Genomic DNA, 14313 nt, shown 5'->3' with positions numbered 1-14313 from the left:
TTCCTATCTGGTCAAGTTAAGATTTTTAAGAACCTCATTTTTAATTCATAATAAAAGTTTACAACTTTATTTTTTTTCAAACACATGAACAAAACTGACAGCACATGTTAATACAGGTCTTAAAATTTTTTTTTAAAAAAAGACCCTCACCACAGGCCCAATAGTCAATAGTATGATAGATGGAGAAAAGACTGAAACTCAATTATATAATCAGCACCCTTGGTACCAGCAGTCAGGATATCAGGAGATATATTGCATTTGGAAACTCAGCTGTCAGGGACTTTCCAAAATACTGAAGAGCAATGATGTCCATTTGAAGACTAAGGTGTGCCTTATTCAGAGCATCATCTTCTCAACCACCTGCTATACCGCAGAGAGCTGGACAGTAAGTAAGGATGATAGAAGAACTGAAGCCCTTCAGTTGTGCTGGAGAAGAGCACTGAATATGCCACAGACTGCTGAAAGAATAAACAGATATGTCCTAGGAAAGGTGCGGGCAGGGTACTCCTTGGCCTCAGAGATGATGAAGCTGCGTCTTTCATGCTTTGGACATGCAGCTAGGTGAGGCCATTCCTTGGACAGGGACATCAGGCATGGAAAGATGGAGGGTCAGTGAAGGAGAGGAAGACCCCCAACGAGAGGGACTGACCCTGATTTCAGCAGGGGGCTCTTGTAGCTCAGGGATGATGAGGACTGCACCGGATAGGTTAAGTTTCATGTTGCAATAAGTCATCCTCAGCTTGATGGGACCTAACAACAACAATAATTGAGTAACGCATGTAGTTGCTAAGTCTAATCAACCTCTTATTGTGTATTGTCTTTTCTGTCTTACTAATGAAGATTACAACCTTGTAAGTATAGCTTACATTTCAACGTTAAACGAGAATCTCATAGTTGGACTAGTGAGCAACATCATAAGAAAAGATGGGAGTTTTCAAAGAGTTTATTTGACTTGGATCCTCAGTGAATACCCATGGAGGCAACAGTCAAAAATTCAAACTGTTGTTGTTATGTGCCATCAAGTTGCCTGTGACTGACAGCGACCTTATGTACATTAACTCTGAAGCCTGCCCTATCCTGAGCCAGTCTTATCGTCAACAGACCTAATTACATTTCTCTAGTCATTCGAGCCATTTCATCCTGGGTCTTCCTCTCCACTGTCCCTCCACTATTCCAAGCATGATGCCCCTCTCCTAGAACTGGTCCCTCCTGGCAATGTGCCAAAAGTATGTGAGATGGTGCCTCAGAATCTCTGCCTCTGGGGAGCAGCCTAGTTTCACTCTCTCGAGAACAAACCTGTTTGTTCTCCTGGCAGTCCACAGTATGTTCAATGCTCTTCTGCAGCACCACATCTCAGAAGCATCAATCCTTCTTCTATCTTCCTTAGTCATTGTCCAGCTCCCAGATGCTTAGCAAGTAGTTGTGAAGACCATAGCCTGGATCAGGTGCACCTTACTCTCCAGATTGACATCATTGCTCTTCAGTACTTTGGAAAGATCTCTGACAGCAGACTTTGCCAGTGCAATTCATCTTTTTATTTCCTGGCTGCTGGTACCAAGAGTGTTGATTGTGGAGCCAAGCAAACTGAAGCTGTCAACAATCTCAATCTCTTCTCCATCCATCATGAAGCTGCCAAATGGCCCAGTGATGAGAATCTTTGTTTTCTTGATGTTGGACTTCATATTGAAGACTCTAGTCCATGACCTTCTGCAGCAAACGCCTGATGTGTACGCTTCAGTTTCAGTAAGCAAGGTTGTGTCGTCTGCATTCAAACTATTCACCCAGTGCAGTTGGTCATTTGATTGCTTGTCACTCCTTTCATCTCATCTGAAAACTGAATTTGGTAGTTCTTAGAGACTTTTCAAGGTGCTATTGCTTTTTGTATTGACTGATCCTGATAGGATAGGACAGGAGTGTCCCATAGGATTTCCAAGGCTGTAAATCTTTGTGGAAGCAGATTGCCTCTGCTTTCTCCAGCAGAGCTCTTGGTGAGTTTGAACTGCCAACCCTGTGGTTAGCAGCCGAGCACTTCACCTCTGCACCCCCTAGGACTCCTTCTAGCATAATTAGGGAATTACTGTGTCTGGTTTTGCAACCCCTGGGAAATCAGAAAGACTTTGAGAGCCAGAAATCCCAGCTCAGCCACTTGGAGTAAATGGTGTTTGGTAGAATTTCTTAACTTCCTTAAGTCTCAGTTTCTCCTTTGGGAGATACAAGGATGGCAGGACTGTAGGATGAGTATGTGCCGGTCTCCCAAAGGGTGAATGTCCCCTGAAAGTTATAGCCCTTCACTTCCTCCATGGCTGCGTTGAGGTTTTAATCGGCCTGTTTGGTATTTCAACCCTACCCTAAACCTCCTGAAATTACACTGAAATGCCAACATTTTTGTAATCTCTGGTCTCAATGACATACTGATTGACTTAGTAATGAGTGAGTGCCTTTTGGTACTGGTGGTTTCCAGTGATTTAGTTTTATAAAGTCAACCAAGGGATTCAGTCCTGATCTCATGGTATCAGGAGATTTGTTTCTAGTATCTTCGTGCCCTGGTCTACATATATAATTGGAAGTCTATGGCTCTTTCAAACTCCACAGTATTGTTTAGCCGTCATGAGACTATCCATGCTGGGCAGTATTGGATCACTCCGCTAAACAGAAGTAGTGTCCAAACACTTCATTGCCTTTGCTTACAATGACAAGATACTCATTATTTATGATCTCGTCTTCTTTTGGAAATTACGTGGTTATTTGGGAGCATTTATAGGCCTTCTCCCCAGCTGAATCTGTAATGTCAATATACCCTGAAGCCACTGCTGAGTTAATTGGCAGAGCCGTATAGAAAGGAATCGTGTTTAAATTGTCGTTAATCAAAGCTCAGGTGGCCCTAATCAAGTCTTGGGCTGGGACCTCAGACTTTCCTCATACTCACCTTCCATGTTTGTGTGGAGCCCCATGGTTCTTAAAGAAGAATGCTGAGTACGTGCCTGCCTCTCTGATGAGCTAAATACCTTCCAGCTCATCACCCTGAACATGGCCTAGTTTGGGTTTTGTTTATAAGAAAGGCAAGGTATTAAATAGATCACAAGATGCAGACTACTCATAGATGGCTTAAAGCAAAGTTGCAAATTAGGTTGTGATGGATTATGTGTCAAATATTTTTCTCTTCAGCTTGTAGAAATTGGGGCTTGCAGAAAGCAAGCCATTAAGGAAAAAAAATAATAATGATCCTAGTCAACTCTTCATCTCTCTGTAAACAACCTTTTCAAAAAATTATACTGTCTATGCCAAATGCACATCTGGTGTAAAATCAATAACCATAAAATATCACACAAGGAAATTGTGAAAGCAAACAAAATCACACAATACCGTGACCAGGCCATAGGAGTGGGCCATTCTGGCCATCTGCTTGGGAAATAATCCCTGTAGGATGGTTGACAGCAGTTCAACTGCACTTTTTCTATGAAAATAAATTATTCCTGGGCAACTAATAAAATTTATGAAAACCTTGAAGGGGAGCTTTTTCTAAATCCATGTCAGCTTTTCACGAGAAGGCAGGTGGAGATTTATGTTAGACTTGTTACTTCTCCCTCCTTCCTTCCACCTACTGCCTCTTGGTGAACAAATCAGCCCCTCGTTCCTCCATGGGAAAAGTAGTGCGCAGAGTTTGGGTTGACGGCCTTTGCTGGGGAAAGGCAGATAAGGGGGTTTATGAGTAGCAAGATTTAGACTTGGAGGATTTGGTCTTGGATTATAACCAAGACAAGGGAATGAGGCAGTTGGAACACATTTTCTGTAGGCTGTCTTTATAGATTGTTTGCTGATTAATGACCTTTTCAAAGTTGTAAAATCTTGTAAGGCAGATAGCATGGCTAGTTCTGCCCTTTCTGTTGTTAATCTAAATACATGGTCATTAAGAGAGGTTAGTTATTTTAGCAAAAGGCAGAGACAAATGACTTGTTTTTCCATTGGTTTCAAACTAAAACCAGCCTTTTCCTTTGCCTTTAAAGAGCTCTTCATACAAATATTATGATCTTTAAATGTCTGGTTTGAAACCAGTTTTAAGATTGTTCCACCACCAGCAAAGCCGAGGCTGAGAGGCAATTATTTATGGGCCCTGGTTGTTTTTAAAAAATGTAATCTTGGCATACAATTCTTGATGGCATAAAACTCTGTGATGAATTTCAGAGTGTTTTCATGAGACAGAGAATTCCTAGCCTTGTGGCATCTCAAAACGATGCTAAGCAAGTTCCATTACTCAAATATGAAGAGTACAGTAAGTGGAAACCTTGATGGATACGTTTGTTACAGCCAAGAAATGTCAGGGGGGGGACTGCTTCCATCATTAGCTGGTCCCCCTTTTTTTCCCTTCTGGTTTTTGTACATGCGTGTTTTGGACAGTGGTTTTCATCTGAAGTGATTCCTTCTAGTGGAACACTGTTGCCACAGCTGCAGAAGAAAACACTGCTGGCTTCTAGCGGGTTGAAACCAGGATGCTGGTAAACACATCACAATGCACAGGATGGCCCCGTAACAAACGATAGTCTGGTTCAAAATATCAGTAGGGCTGAAGCGGAGAAACCCTAGTCTGGAGTCATCACAGAGTCCGTAGAGAGTTTGAACTGTGGGGACAAGAGAGAGAAAGATGTTTTCATTGGCTCGGAATGTGACTTAAGAAAAGGTCAATGGCTTGAGATTTTCAAACTTTGAACCACTTAATGGATCAGCTGTTAATTAAAAGATTAAAATAAATTTAAAAACCAGATCACCCAAAACTCTAGATAAATGCTGAATTTACGATGAAGTCATGTCCCTTCCTGTCTCTTGATCTGCTTCCAAAGAGAAGCGAGAGGAAATCGCCCACAGACTAAAGTCAGCCCTCACTTTGGGCTGGGGCTCATTAAGCAGACAATGAATGCAGTCCCTGTTTGGGGTAGCTGGTGTCCATGTCTTCATTATAGTTTTCCCAGAAGTCACAGCACTTGGCCAGTGAGTTTGCCACTTGGAGGTGCTGGTGCAAACTGTCATTTGACTCAGTGATTTATCGGGTGTGTCACCTTCCTCACTTGGTTCAAGTTCCCTAGTTGTGGGCCAGCTGCCTGGTTTCTGTGCAACGGTTGGGCTTGTGTTGGACACAGCTGGTTCCTCTTAAGTGCCTGTGTTTCTGTTTGCTACATTTCTATGACAATGTGTTCACACCAATATAATTATGACTGCATTAGCACTTAGGCTGTAAACCATATGATTCAGGGGTTTACGAGTAGGTAATAAAAACTCACTTCAGGACGAAACTTGTGTCACACTTGGCACTTTTTGGGGGTAGGGACAGTTGTCAGTGGTTGGTCTTGGTCAGGACCTTCTAAAGTTTATGGCCATTGGAATACCCATTGCCTGGTTATCCCTCAGCAGAGCCCAAACTAGGTGTGGTGGGATTTAGGTCTTTAATCATATAGCTAAACATAGGGCCTTTGCCAAGTTCCATCAGCGTCCATTAATTCTTTCCACAAAATCAGTGGGCTTGGAATGGGCCAGGGCCTAGTGATGCTTCAGTGACCAGCACAGAGGTCAGAGTCTCATTAGGCAGATGTTCTAAGGAGGGAGGGGCAGCAGGGAGAGGGAGGAGGGAAAGGGGGCAGAGCTGGGACTGTGGAGGGAAGGAGGAAGATGGAAGAAATCAGGGAGTGAAGACAAGAGGGAGAGAGTGTGTTGAAGGAGAAGAGGAGTGAGAACATAAAGATGGGGAGAAGGAAAAACAAAAGAGAGAAAGGGAGGGAAAGAAAGAAAACAGAAGGAAGGAAGGAACGTGGAGGGCCTGCCAGGTAGAGGGCATTTCAGCCGAGGGGCTAGAACAATGAGAGGGGGATGCTTGATGGGAAGGATGGGCCAGTACAAGGTGCCGTACACGTGATGGTCAACACAGTCAAGCCATCAAGGCCCTTCAAAACCTTGCATAGAGCAAGTGCGAGGCACAATCTGACTGAAGCTGTAAGCAGATCCTTTTGACAGTTGTGAGCCAGACCGGAGGGGTGGGGGGAGAGCAATGACAGGCTGCTCTGGAAATCCAGATGGTGGCTAGATGAATTTGTTGGCTGGATCTCACGTGCACCTCCTTTCGGAGACCAGAACACCACTATGGTCCAGGAAGCAAAGTAAAGGCTGACTACCTCTCCCATGTGAGGTACTGTCCTCAAGGGACCATCAGGGATGGGAAAAACACATGAGTTCTGTTCATCTGTAAAATGGACCTTAGAATGCATGGGCTACAGATTGTGGGGAGCAATGTATGGAAGCCCAGAAAGAACCACTCTAAATCCAAGCAAAATTGTTGTTGATTCATACAGCTAGATTACGTGTCTATGGCCATTTCATGGAGAATGATAAAATACTAACTTTTCATTGCTCTCAAGATCCAATAGCCTTCTTTTTGTGAAGGAATAGATGACTCTAGAACTCTCCCGATTGCTGAAATAATTGATTTTCCACCTTTTTTCTTCTTAGGTCTTATTCATCATCTGTTCCCCTCTCCCCCATTTTAAAGATCTGTAATACATATTGAGGCTTTGGATTGTCTTCAGCAATGTAAAAGAATGTCTTACTCCCTAATTCCTTTCTTTAATTGATATGTATTTCTTTCCATTTTTCCCTACAGTATTGGTATAGTATGTGTACTAGGTAGGAAATTCTACCAGCATGCCTTCTTTTATCACAAGGCAGATGATGTGTTCTGTTGGTCAGAGTATATTAACAGGTTGTCATTACTTTACTTCTGTCTAGTCTAGCACATGGTTGGCAAACTCTAGCCAGTGGACCAAATGGGACTTGCTGCTTGTTTGTGGAATTTTATATTGTTTCATACAACCATTGCATACATTGTGTTTTATAAAATGAATCACTAATTGGACTATGCCCACCACCATCACCCTATCATTTCAAGTTCGTACCGAATCTTTCCCATTTCCTTTATCCCCTCCCTTCACCCACCAAGTTATGCGATCCTGCGATTCCCTCCTTGCCCATCGTCACCCCTCTGCTCCCACCCCTTCCCCCTTGGACCAACTCTATGAACTTTGATAAATGTCAATACTTATAGAAAGGCTTCAGGCCTTTTGTTCATAGGGTCATTATGAGTCGTGCTCGACTCTAAGGAAATCAACAAGTTATCCTTATACTTTTACAATAATGGTCTTGGTCAGCATTTACCCTTATGAGACTGAGTTAGTTCACTCAGCCTAATACTCTCCAGTCTCTCCCAAGCTATGCAGTATTATTCAAAACCATTACTCCTGAGTGCTGTGTAATATTCCATTGTGTGAATGTACCACAATTTCTCAATCCATTTGGTGATTCTTGGACGTTTGGTCTATATCTGTGTTCTTGCAATGGTGAATAAAGCTGCTAAGAACATTGGTGTACAAATCCTTGTTTGTGTCTCAGTTCTAATTTCCTTGAGATATTTTCCTAGTACTGGAATAGCTGAGTCATATGGAATCTCTGTTTTCAGCTTTTTTAGGAAACACCAAACATCCAGAGTAGTTGCACCATTTTACAATGCCACTAACAGTGTATGAGAGTTCCCACCTCTCTTCTTCCTCCCCAACATTTATTGCTTGCTGCCCTCCTAAACTTTGCCACTGCTAGCAGGGTAAGGTGGTAGCTCATTGTTCTTTTGATTTGCATCTCTGTTATTGCCAGTGATTTTTGAGCATTTCTTCATGTGTTTGTTGGCTATCTGAATTTCTTCCTAAGATAAATCTTTCCATATCTTTCGCCAATTTTGTAATTGTATTATCAGTCTTTTTCTTGTGGAGGCCCTGTAGTATTCTGTAAACCTTTGTTATGAGACTCTTGTATGGACTTGTATTGTTGTTGTTAAGTGCTGTCAAATCATAGACGATTCATAGCGACCCTATGAACAAAAGACCTGAACACTTGTATAACTTTCATGGTTTCTCCACATTCATAGAGTTTCTGGAGGCAAGCTATTTCTGAAGTGGATGCCACTCTGGTTATTAGAGTTTCTTTTCACCCTATTGGAAAACGTTTTGATGCAAACGGGGATTCAGTCTTTAGAAGGTACCATTCATCAATTTGATCCTATCTTGGTTATGCATTTCTGGATGTATTTGTCAGCCTCTTTATACCATAGGCTAATAAGCCTTCTAAGCTTGGTCCCATTTTGTTTCTTATGAACATTATGGTTTTGGGGTTTACTCTCATTACTCTGATACACCTTGAGTTGATTTGTGTGTGGGGGGGTTTGTTATGTGGATCCTGTTTCACTATTTTATAAAACAAGTTTTGTTGGAACAGAGTCATACTTTTATTCATTTATATATTGTCTGTGACAGATTTTACATCACGGCATTATTGAGTAGTTGCAGGAAAGACTAAAAGGCCTCAGATAGTTACTTAGCAGTCAGCTTTAAGTCAACTTTGGTCACCCGTGTATGTCACAGGAGAGCTGTACTTCATAGGGTTTCAGTAATCAATAAACCTTTGGTTAGTAGAAAGCACTTTCTTTACGCCCTTAACCTTTACACCCTCTATAGACCCCAAAGCATTTACGAGTTGGGCTTGAACAGGAAGGGTTTGCCACGCCCTGCACTAAAGGGCTAACTGTTTGGTGTTGACTAGAATAAAGAAGCATTCATCCTGGCCTCTCCACATTGTGACAAATATCATGAAGATGATTGTGGAATTTATCTTTCAATATGATTTTTCCTACTGATTATTTTACTTTGCTGTATAGATTGTAAACAGCTTTAGTTTACTTGGCTCCACAATCCACAGTCTTGGCACCAGCAGCTAGGAAATTAAGAGACATATTATGTTGGGAAAGTCTCCTGTCAGAGACCTCTCCAGAGTACTGAAGAGCAATGATGTTAGTCTGGAGACTATGATGTTCCTGGTACAGGCTATGATCTTTGCAATCATTTGAGGTAAGGACAATGACTAGGGATGATGGAAAATTGATGCCTTTGAGCTGTGGTCTTGTAGAAGAGTATTGAATATACCATGGACTGCTAGGAGAACAAACAGGTTCATCATGGAAAGGATGAAACCCGGTTGCTTCTTGGAGGCAAGGATTCTGAAGCTTCGTCTGACATAATTTGGACTTGTTGCAAGGGGGGAACCAGTCCTTGGAGAGGGATGTCATGCTTGGAAGGATGGAGGGACAGCACAAGGAGAGGAAGACCCTTGATGAGATGGATTGATTCCGTCCCTGGGGTAATGGGAGTATGTGTGTCAGAGGCAATAGGATTGGCACAGGATAGAGCAGGGTTTAGGGCTGTTTTACATGGAGACACTCTGAGTTGCAGGTGACTCAATGGCACATAACAACATGTTGATGGACGGGAATCTATAAATGGAGCATAATAGCCTATCCACAAGGGGATTGACTACCTACCATTTTACAAGGCAATTGGCCAATCTCAACAAACTGCAAGAGGATTGGCTAGAGCAAGCCAGAGTGAGAGACAGATCTTTTGGCTCTATTGAAGAGGAAGCAAGAGAATGTAGGACATCTTTCTTGCTCCAGCTCTACCTATGGCAATAACACATATGACCAAATTGGAGACCTGACGTGAGATGGGACCTTGGGAGGAGAGGAGAGCCAATATTGGCAGGACTGAGAACTTTGTTGGACAACATTGTTGGGGAAACTGGCCTGAAGCTATAAGTCTTGAGGCTGAGGTGCTCTGTTATTAATCTGGATTATAAACTTTTGACTTACCCAGTATGGTTCTGTGTGGTCTGTGAGCTATTACATTGGATTTTTAACCCAGCAAAAGAGTAAGATTGGTGTTGAAATGAGTAGAAAGAGGCGCAGGAGCATGGAGAAAATGTCTGACTTCATCGGAATTGTTTTTGTGTTATTGATGCTGTGGACAGAGACAGTTCCCTTTTGTGAAGCTGATAAAGGCCAGACATGGTCATCCCCATGTGGCCCTTGCTCTTTTTTACAATGATAAAAACATTTGTTTAAGGATCTGTTTTCCTCTATACAGTGGGAGGAAATTGGGAGGGTAAAGAAAATGAAATAAAAAAAAGGTGTTAGAAAATTTCTTAATATTCCAAGGCATAGAAAGAATGTTGGTGAATAGAATTGCTACCTGGAGGATTATAAATGTCATATCCTAATCAGACATTCATACATACCTCCTGGCAATCTTTCCTCCATGAATTTGAGGGACAACAGAGGTGTTACCATCATATCCACCAGCATGTTTTCGGAATAATTGAAATGGGTTCTTGTTTTTGTCCTTGTGTCCGGTTCTCTAATTTGTTAAACTTCCCTATTGGAAAAATCATCTCCTAGAGCCTGCTGCATTCTTGGCTCTCTTCTCTCTTACGTACCTTTCCTCTGTTTCCTCCACTGGTATCAGAGCCTTTGAGGAAAGAAGCTTGTTTCTTTTCCTCCTTGTATCTCCAGCACCTGGAGTTCCTGGATCATGCAACTATCCTAAGCTGCTACCCTAAAAGTTGGAGGCTGGAATCTACCCAGAGGCACCTAAAGAGTTTATTTTTCAATATGACGCGTCTAGTTCTTATTGATGTTGCTATTCAGATGGGTGGGACTGTGCAAATGGAACATGTTGGCCTATTCACAAGGGAATTGGCTCTCTACCATTCCACAAGGGGATTGGACAACAATCTACAAGAGGATTGGCTATTCTGGACAATAAATTAAAGAGCTTCCATTGCAGAGACAAAATCTTCCCACACCAGAAGAGGATAGTGACCTACTTGGTGAAGTAAATGTAGGGCATGCTTTGGGACAGCAGCAGCAGTGATGGCTGAACTGGAGAATTGATGTGAGATGGGACTTTGGTGGAAGGAGAGAGCCAATATTGGCAGCACTGAGAAATTGGGACCAGCTCGAGGCTGACGTGCCTCTGTGCGCATTTTGGGAGCTTTCTGACTCTATTTTGTATTAATCTGAATTATAACCTTTTGACATCCCCAATATGTTTCTATGTGGTGTGTGAGCTAGTACATCAGCTTTTGGACCCAGCAAAACAGTAAGATTGGTGTTGAGATGAGTGAAAAATAGCATGGGGGACATGTCTGACCTCATGGGCATTGGTTTTGTGTTACTGATGCTGTAGCCAGGAATGGTTTTCCTCTGTGAAGGTGATAAAGGTCCAATATGACACTCTCCATGTGGCCCTTGCTCTTTTTCAGCATCTCAGAAGAAAGGTCTGGTAATCTACTAGAAAAATCAACCATTGGAAGCCTTATGGGGTACAGTTATACTCTGATACACATGGTGTCACCATGAGTCCAATTGTCTCCATAGAAGCTGGTTCTTGACACCTAAATAGGAATGTTACATTTGTGAGGTACTAAACGAGTGTTAGTTGAATATGTGTTGCTAGGTGCCATCAAGTCAGCTATGACTCATAGCCACCCTATCTGAAACTTGCCCTACTCAGCACCATCCTTGTGATCTCGGTCAAGCTCAAGCCCACTGTGTCAATCCATATCCTTGAGGATCTTCTTCTCTCTTGCTGACGCTCTGCCTTTCCCAACCTTTCCTACCTTTTCCTAAGGACTTGCCCCTCTTGAAAATATACTTGAAGTATGTGAGGTGAAGCCTCATCATCCTTGCTTCTAAGGAATACCCTGGTTGTACTTCCTCCAAGAGATTGGTTGGTTCTTTTGGTAGTCTGTGGGATATTCAATACTTACAGCCAACAGCACAAGGCATTCATTCTTCTTTGGTTTTCCTTATTCATTGTCCAACTTTCAGATACATAGGAAGCAACTGAAAATGTGTGGCTTGGATCAGGCACATCTTAGTCTTTAAACTTACATCCATACTTGAGCACTTTAAAGATATTATTGACAGCAGATTTCCCCCCCAAAAAATTTATGAATAACATTGAGAATAATGGTAATCCCCAAAGACTTGATTGTGCTCATATGAAACCTATACATAGTATAAACATGTACAACTAAGTAGCAGTTGTCCAAAGAGAATGAGGTCACACTGAATGGTTTTAAATTATGAAAGGTGTGCATGCGGACTGTTTCCCTTTTCCATTCCCATGCAATCTGTATGCTGAACAAATAATTCCAAGAAGCTGGATTATATATTAAGAAAATGTGGCATCAGGATTGGAAGAATGCTGTTCAACAATTTGCGTTATGCATATGACAAAGCCTTTCAGAAGAGAGAACACTGGAAGCACTTACTAAAGAAGGTTAAAGACTTCACTAGGGATAACATCTCAACATCAAGAAAACAAAAATTCTTACCACTAGACCAATAGGCATCATCATGATAGATGGAGAAAGGATTGGTGTTGTCAATGACTGCCTTTTACTTGGATTCACAGTCAACACTGTTAGTTAGTGGCAGCAGTCAAGAACTCATTACACTGGGGAACTATGCTGTCTATCTGAATACATGTGTGCCTTCAAATTTTCTTTTTTGAAAGCGTCAGGTGTCTGTCCTCAACAGTGGTATTCATTGCTAGCCCTTGAAACAATCTGTCAAGCCATTCTTAATGAAACAATCGTGATCCCATGTAACCTACAAAATTGTGTGTGGTCTGGGGACAGACAGTCCACAACACATCAAAATACCAACATATGCACAGACGTTCATAAAACATGATAAGATCTGGGAAGAAAAGCCGGGTGTTGTAGAAGAAGCTCTGTGAAGGACACATGATTTAGATTGAGGAATGTGAATGTCAGAGTGCTGACCGGCAACATAATTCACTGCAGGTGGTCAAAATGCAAATTTATTGCTGAAGAAGTGACTTGGGGGGGGGGGCGGAGGATAAGGCTTAGGAAAGATGCTTCTCTCCTAGAGACTCAACACTGCTAGGAGGACCCGGGACAGAACAGTGGTACCAGGGCATTACGATCCTAGAAGAGGATGGCACACAAATAAGAAAAGAGTGAGAAAACCTGGACCTCCTCTTGTAGCCCTTTTTCTCAGCCCAAATGTTCTTCTGCTGAAATAATCTTCACCAGGCTGGCCCTTTATTCAGGTCCCCTTCCCTGGAGACCATCCCTGGACTCTCTTTCCTCTCTCTCTCCTCTCTTATTTCCTTTCTCCCTCATTCCCTCTACCCTTCCTTAGCCTTCTCTCCCTTTCTCCTTCCCTCCTTTCTTTACTCCTTTTCTTCCTTCCTCTCATCCCTGTCCCCCTCCTTCCCTTCTCTCCATATCCTCCCTCCCACCTTTCACTTTCCCCCTTCTTTCTTCTCTCCCTTCCTCTGCCTTTTCTTTCTACCTTCTGTTCTCTTCTTCTCCCCCCCTCCCTCCCCTTCCCTTCTTCTTCCTCTTCTCTCTCCTCCTCTCTCCTTTCAGTGATACTTCTCACTGGCCACACCTAGCTGGATCTCAGCCAGTAAGGGCACCTGAACCATGCAGACATTAGCCTGTAGAGTCACAGAGCAAGGTGGAGAGAATGGATGAGGAAGTAAGGGATGAGAGAACAGCTGGCATTGAAAGTTATGGAAAACATGTATGAGGGCATACTTAGGGTATAGAAAAAAAGACTTAGTGATTTCTGGTGAGGGAGGTGTCCCATTAGAGGGAACTGAGTGTGAGATCTGAGTTAAGAAAGGACTTGAGTGTCATTGTGGCTGATGAACTAGGTGAGAGTCGTGAGATAAGGAGTGTCCAGGCCATGGTGGCCTTGTACATATTGAAACAAATTTCAATGGTATTTCCAGTGCATTGAAGATCTGTTGAAAAAGACACCTCGAGTGCACTCGGGCAGGGGGCGGGGATTCTATACCAATGAAAAAATTTTTCTTTTACTTTTCAAAGAGAAGTGTGGACTGGGGGGAAGGGTGGGAAGGGAGAAAAAAATTTAACAATGAATGAATGGAAATCCAAAATCTCTGTAAACGTTCAATAAAATGAATTTTAAAAAATGAAATTAAGACAACCTCATACTGATGTGCAGCAGTGTGAGGGGAGAGATGATGGGAGGACAATGATGCAATGGATGATGAGTGAATGGAGAGCCTCTCAGCTTTCCTAGATGTATTTATAGATTCGATTATGCCTTATTGTGACAGATACCAAATAGTATTAGAACATTTAATCAAAGGGAGGTTATTGACCATCTTAGCGCGCTCTTTGTAATGGAAGTTTCAATCCCTTTACTTTCACTAGCATAAACGTCTTTATATAAAGGGGGTGATGAGCATTAGAACAAGTTTTCTCAACTTTGGCATTATTGGCACCTGGGTCAAGATCAGCCTTTACTGTGTAAGATGTTCTTGTTGTTATGTGACGTCGAGTCGCTTGCAACTCGTAGCCACCCTATGTACAACAGCCCTAAACTCT

This window comes from Elephantulus edwardii, unplaced genomic scaffold, assembly GCF_000299155.1.
Source record: "Elephantulus edwardii isolate Elephantulus edwardi_28Jun2011 unplaced genomic scaffold, EleEdw1.0 scaffold00115, whole genome shotgun sequence".
In the NCBI taxonomy this organism is placed as follows: Eukaryota; Metazoa; Chordata; class Mammalia; order Macroscelidea; family Macroscelididae; genus Elephantulus; species Elephantulus edwardii.
Note: the sequence above shows the minus strand (reverse complement) of the source record.